Raw genomic sequence first — 7,757 nt, 5'->3', positions numbered from 1 at the left:
AGACTAAAAATGTCATTTTAAAGAGAAAATAAAAACTGTAGCTTGGAGAGAGAAACCGATTGCAGATTTGAAATCAGCGATACGAAAGTATCTAAGAATTCGTTAAAATATCTCATGTAACAAAAAACGGGAAAAAAAATTGTTCCCTAGTGTTATGTTCACTTAGTTAATTTATTTTAATAAATCTTATTCGTTGTAATTAAAAACTCTCAAGCAACAGAAAACAGAAAAAAAAATTCTCCAATGTTACGTTTTGATTATTAATTCATTTTAATAAATCTCATTCATTTTAATGAATCTTATTCATTTTAATCACTCTTATTCATTTTAATCACTCTTATTCTTTTTAATGATAATATTATTCAAGCCAATTTTACTAAAGCAAGTGATCTAATTGCATTCCAATTTTATTTTGTCACCTACGTTAAAAATTTAGACTAAATGTTTTTAAAACTCAATGTCCAAACTAAGTATTGATTTCAATTTGTGTTCTATCATTTCGAATAGAAGCATTTAAAACATATAAAATCATTCAATAGAATTACCAAAAATTTAATAGGAATGAGACTGATACAAAACTTCTCACCAAACTATACAACTTTAAAGCCAAGAATCGAAAACTTTCCTGAAGTACGTGCATCTTTTCGCAAGTTTTCATGGTAACAATTGTTCCAATTCATTGAATTTCTGAACGGTGCAGATTTGTTCTTTCAGTTATTTGAATATTTTCAACGAAAGAGATGATGACTTACTTCATACTGAACAAATTCATACATCGGTTTCGTATTCTCTTGAGAATTTTCAATTTCCCCGTTCTCGACTTAAATCTTTTCTTAATCCTGATATTTCCCGGACACTCAAAAATCGATTTTCTAACTATAAATGCACGCATTTGTGTTAATGGCGGAAGGAAGAAGAGACTTTATTACTGTAAATCAGGCTTCCGATTTTTATAAACATTTTCAAAATTAGTAATGATATGTTCATTAATGATGGTTTTAACTTCTAAATTTTTTGGGAATCATTTTAGCAGAAGATTAAAGTTATATAAATAATGCTGTAATGATCTCTTTGCTTTGTTTATTACTCCAAATACACACACTGTTGCATTGTAAAAAATTTTAAACGGTAATTGAAAAATAATAAGCTATTCGAGTTTTTCTAGAAAATTTAAAAAAATATTTTCAAAACGACTTTTTTCTACTCTTGCTAACATTATTATGTCTTAGTTAATTTTTATATTAAGTAAACAAAAATCTTTAACATAAAGAAACGAAATTGAGATAAATTGGATCTAAAATAATTGGAATAGCTAAAAACTTTTTTCACAAGTTTTAAAAAACATGTTTGGAGATATAATGAATTTTAAAGTTTACATTCATTCTCAAATTTTTATTAAAAAAGTTTTGATCTCTTCTGCATATTTTATACAATTTTCTTTGAATTGACTAAAAGTTTAATGCCATAATTGTAAAAAAAATAATTTCAGTTTTTTCAATGAAAAATTAATATATTTAAAGTTAAATTGTATGTATAACCCATCAACAATTTTCACCAATTACTATAATTTAAATAATTTACAAAAATTTAATTATCACAAAGAAAATGACGGCAGTTCTACAAACAATTATTTACAATGCTAAAAAAACGATCAGTTTCCGTAATTTTAAAGTAAAATAAAAGCCTATTGTAATCAAAAATTGTTCGCATTTATGTAAATTACTGCATTAACTGATGTTTAATTTTTTCAATCATATTTCAAGTCACGGAAAACCCACTTTATTTAAAAGTCGTGAAGAGTAATTTAAAACATGATTTCAAGATCATCACATCATTTAAAACAAACAGCAGTAAAACGTCATTTTGATGTAAAAAGAAATTTTTGTTAAGTATTAAAATTTCTCTATCTCAACGTTTTAGAATGCATTGATTGCAGGATTCCTTAATAATAAAAAACGATAATTTTGTTAAATATCATATTTTTTTTTTAAATATTGACTGGATTTTAAGGGAGAAGCTATTTTTATTTAATATTATAACTTCTCTAAATAACTGCGTTCCATTTGGCAGAGTTCTAAGTGAGAAGATATTTCTTCCAAATATCTTAATTTCTAGATTGCTGAAATTTTAGAAAAAATCGGTATTCCAGAATACACTGCCTGCAGGGTTCCGAAAGAAAAATAATGATAATGAAACTCAAAATTAATATTCGTCGATTAAAGTGATGATATTTGACAATTACTTCGAACCTGAACCAAAGCAACTATTGTCAATGTTCTCCTCACTTGCGATAACGTTTCTACTTAACAAAATATGGTATTAAAGTTAAAATGTGAATACTTGTAAGAACTAGTATAACTTTCTCACATTTTGAGGGAATCAAAGACAACATAAATAAAATCAGAGGATAAAAATGAAGAAAAAAAATTCCGGAAAAAGGTACAGAGTGACTAACTTAAAATAAATTAAAATACAAAAGTGTATAACACACTGAGTAGTAGTAAATAATTCTCTCATACTCATATGTGGTGGTTATCTTAGCATCAGCCCCGCCAGGGGCTCTAACTAATTCATCTGAGTGGGAATAAATAATAAATCGCCAAAGCGCAAATGAATGGTGAAAGTTGGGGTTCAGTAACATTTACTGAGTGAAAATTAAAATAAAGTAACGGGATTAAGCAAACAAATTTAAGAGAGAGAAGAGGTTTTTGCGGCAGACTGCCTCGCCTCAGGTGCACAGTAGCCACATAGCCTCATAGAAAAGGAAAAATGCATGATAATAATAGTAAATACTTCGTGATTTCACAGAATTTATATATGCTGGGAAAAGTGCGCGATAACAAAAATGACATCTGTATCTTGCAGTCGATTACAGCTAATTTCCGACAGCTGAAAGAAAATCAGGATGTGCTGAATGACAGGGTGCAGGTTCGGTATTACCTTCGATCTAGTACTCCCCTACATACTTAATAGTTAGGAACAGACAAATTTGTTATTTTTCACTAGATTAACTGTTTGTTATTTTCAAAATTTATTAAATCTTAACCAATTTAAAGAATTCTTTGTTTTTGTTATAGTCATGATGCGAAATGTTTTATTTTTACGAAAAATTAAGATTCAACCTAAATTAGCTAATAACAAATTCTTAATTTATGTACCAATAAATTAATATTATATAAACGCTAATTTGTATATTGTTAACCTATAAAATTTTATTTTGCGCGTTGGTAACGAAAATCTAAAGTTGGGCAGAATTGAGAAATTAAAAGTGAACAGTTCATAAAAACAAATCCTCTGTACTATATTTGTGTTCGAATTGTAAGTCATTAATTTACGCAAGTAACATTGTAATTTTGAACAACTTCTTTTTTGTCAGTATTTTAGATCCAGTAAAGGTTTTAAAAAGGGAAAATCTAAGTAGTAATAAAAATACCACACTATTTTTAAAATAATAAAATCATTTTTTCATTTTCTTCCAACATATGAAAGACTTTAATAAATACTTCAAATTTATTATCATAACCACTTAATTATATTATGCATTCTAAAAAGCAAATTATTATTTAGAAAACACTTCAACCTACAAAATTTCACAAATATATTACATTAAACCTCTATTCATTTTACATATCACATTTAAAAATGTAGCTCATTTTAATTATCAAATTAATTCACAATTATGAATGATTATCATTATAATTTTTAAACAGATTTTTATCTTTCTAGAACATCATAAACGCGCCCAGATGATATATAATCTCTATTTGTTGCTGTGTATATAAAAGCGTATTTTGCATTAAAATGTATTTAATTAACTTTTAATTAAAATGCTACTGACTCAAAATATATAGATAAAAGATTAAAAAACTATGATGATCTGGTATTTCTAAAGAATAAAAGAACTCGAAGAAGTAATTTACGAACCAAAAATTTAATGAATGCTTTTCCAATTTTCTACGTTCGTTTGTGCATAATTTCGTTTTGTACAAAAATGTTTTTAGTGAAAATTATAAACACCATCAGGATTTGCATTTGAATTACATTGGAAAACAACAGTGTTTTGAAAATCATCCAGTGACAAAAATACTTTAAAACTGTTTCTTGTCATTTAATTGTGTTTCAATGATGTATATTCTAAAAAATTGATTTTCTTGTACCATGTGCCGTGCTTTACTGTAGAGTTTTTCTGATCTGTTTAAATATATGATTTATTTATCGCTTTTAATTTACAACTTTTATCCAATTTCAAAATATTTCATAGTAAATGGATAAAGGATTTTATTTAATGAAAAGTTCAATTACACGGAATTTATATATAGTACCTATTAGTTCATTTTATAAAATTTTAACATGTCCCATAAAAATTTAACCTTGAATGTAAACTCATGATATTAATCATGAGTGAGTAATTTCTGAATGTGAATGTTTATTTTTATTACATTTTTTAAAGTTATATATTTACAGAACGGTGAAAGGTTAATCAATGATATACGTTCTTTTTTATTTGATGACCTTTTGCCATTGTTTGGTAAGTTTCAAAAATTCCTCGTTTGCAAAAGGACCTGGCTTTATTTGCGAAACACTGAGCAATATACTGTTCTACAGCCTATATGAATTTAACGTTATTAAACGCAAGGAATTTTGAAGAGAGCGAAACCAGTGGAAATATGACGGTGCAATGCCAGGCGAGTATGGTGGATTGGACAACACATCCCATCGAAGCTCCAATAACTTTTGACGAGTCGCTAAAAATGGGTGGGGGCTCATGTAGCGTGATGGAACACTATTCCTGTATGAATGACGAGCTAAGAACGTTTTCTGAATGACAGATGCGTTCAAAATGCCCAATTGTCTAGAGTGAACAACTGAATTGATTGTTCCGTTCCTTGATTGAAGCTCAAAATTACACCATACCCTTCCAATTCCCTCACACCGAGAGCATAATCTTTCTCTGTTGAAGTACTGGTTTTGAAATCATTGATGGCAAATCTTCACCTCGGGACCAAAACCGTTGGCGCACTATATTGTTGTAGACAATACACTTCCCATCACCAGCTATCATTAGTTTTAAAAAAAGGGTCGATTTCTTCCCGTTTCATGAGCATATCACAGTTGTTTTCTTTGTGTCGCCAATGAATTTTTTTTTAATTCATGAGGAACCTAAATTTCGAGTTGGCTTACGTAGTCCAGTTTCTTCAGATGGACGTGAACACTTTTCGACCTGATCATCAATGTATCTGAAATCTCTGTCATGTAACGTGAGTTTGACTGAGTCAATGTCTTCATTTTCTCATTATCAATCCTAGTAATTCTTCCTGATCAAGAAGCATCTTCAAATCAAAATCCCAAGCTCAGAATTTCTTGAACCAATTTAGACATTGATATTCTTGTAGAGAATCGTCACCGTAAATTTTACGCAATTTTTCACAAGCTTGACAGTGGTGAAATAATGAAATATGGTGAAAGTTAACAATATGATCTTTCATGTTTAACATGGTATCAAATCTCCAAAACTCCATGAAACATCTCTCTTTGTTCCTTAATATGAAACTTAAACTGTCAGCTATCAATAACGTTAATACTAAATTTAAAATGTTTCAAGTATTTCAGAAACTGTTCTACAGCCATCTGCTGCCAAAAAAGCTCAATAACTTTTTACTCTACCCAATAATTATAGCCGCAAGACAAGAATTAACAGACTTTGAACTTGGAATGGTAGTTTGAGCAAGACGCAAGAAGCATTCTAGTTCGAAAATTGCTAGGGAATTCTACATTACTAGATATGCAATGTCAAGAGTGTGCCGAGAATACCTAATTTCAGGTATAATCTCCCAGCTTTGACAGCGTATTGGCCGACGTCTAGCAGTTAATGTCCAAGATCACTGACGTTTGAGTAGAATTGTCAGTCTTAAGAAGCAAAGTAACATTGCGGTAACAATTACCGCAATCATCAATGTGGGATGCGAAATGGATGTACCCATTAGGACAGTGTGGGGAAATTTGACTGCAGTGGGATATGTCAGCATATGACCGACACAAGTGCCTTTATTAATAGCACGACATCGCGTCCAGCGCCACTTCTGGTCTCGTTACAGTATTGGATGATTTGTTGTTGTTGTTGTTGTTGTTGATTTACGTCGCACTAGAGCTGCACAATGGGCTACAGTATTGGATGAACCCAAGACGGCTGGAAAACTGTAGCTTAATCAGATGACTTATGATTTCATTTGGTCAGAGCCTATGGGAGAGTACTAGTGCTGCGCATCAAGCCATGCACCCATGTTGTGAACACGGCACTGTGCGTTCTGGTGGCGGTTCCATAATAGCATGAACTGGTTCCTACGATCCGATCGCATCTATCCTTGAATGGAAATGGTTATGTTCAGCTACTTGGAGACCACTTGCAGTGTTGATCCAAACAACGATGGAAATTTTACGGATGGCAATGCGCCATGTTTCCGAGCCTTAATTGTTTGCGACTGGTTCGAAGAACGTTCCATCAAATGACTTGGCCTGTATAGATTGCCGACATGAATCTTTTGAACATTTAAGGGATATAATAGATTGGCCAATTCGTGCGAAAAATTCAGGAACCCGCAACATTTTCGCAGTTACGAATATATATTGAGGCTGCATGGCTGAATATTCCTGTAAAAGACTTTAAACAGCTTGATGACTCTAGGCACTTCTTTGAGCCAGAAGAGAGAAGAGANTGAATAATGCTAATACTAACTTCTTTCGATGTACCTTTTCAGTGATGTATCAGTTGTATGCTGAGCTAAAGTGTTTTTTCGTTAACAGGAATGTTTTTTGAGTTCTGAAGAAGTTTAGCTTAAAAATGATTAAACTTTTTAAAAATAATTGAAAGTTCTCAGTTCATAGTTTTTAAAACAAAATTTCTGCCAATGATATGTATTAATGGTTATCGCAGTGTAAACATGTATGTAAAAAAATATGTGGAAAAAAAAACTTAATAAATATCTTGTTTAGATGCTGAGAAAAGATACTTCGAAGAAAGTCAATTTCAGCATAATTGGTATATGCCCAACAATATACTCTTAATATCCAAAAGTAAGCCCTAATATCTGTAAAACAACAAAAAATATATTGTAGTGTTCAACTTTTATTTTTCATTTATTAATAAGCTTATTTTATAAAATACAAAACAATTTTTGGATCATTATTATCTTTAAAGTTTGAATTATTTGTAGTCCAGAAAAACCGTGATGATTTTCGTTACGTGGCATACGAGCAATACACGAATTTCATGGACAAACAATATTTTACTCAGTTTTTTCGTTGACCTTTTTAAGATTAATAAAAAATTTCCTAATTGGATCTTCTAAAAATAATTAATACTCCTATGATAATTATGTACATATTTATATTAATTAGCTTCCAGCATTATTCATATTATTTAGTTACGTATAAAAAAAATTTCACGGATGAAAAAGAAATAAGAATCATTTAGACTTCAGTCGGGGAAAAAAGATATACCCAGCTCAAAAATACTTGATCGAATGATGGAATTTAAAAGTAATAGTAAAAAAAAAATTTATTATTACTTTTGTAACTTTGATTAGACCTATGTAAATATTGATAAGGATAGTTATTGGTTGTTGTCGTATCCTCTATTGAATCATATTTCATGGCGTGCTTGAAAAGTTTTTGTTATTTCTATGGCATTAAATGAATACAAATCTTCTTCTGTGGGGTAGTTTAAGAGGTGAAGGCCTGCAGTGACTGCAGGGCAGTCA

The sequence above is a fragment of the Parasteatoda tepidariorum genome, chromosome 1 (genome assembly GCF_043381705.1).
Source record: "Parasteatoda tepidariorum isolate YZ-2023 chromosome 1, CAS_Ptep_4.0, whole genome shotgun sequence".
Taxonomy (NCBI): Eukaryota; Metazoa; Arthropoda; class Arachnida; order Araneae; family Theridiidae; genus Parasteatoda; species Parasteatoda tepidariorum.
This window is presented reverse-complemented; position numbering follows the sequence as displayed.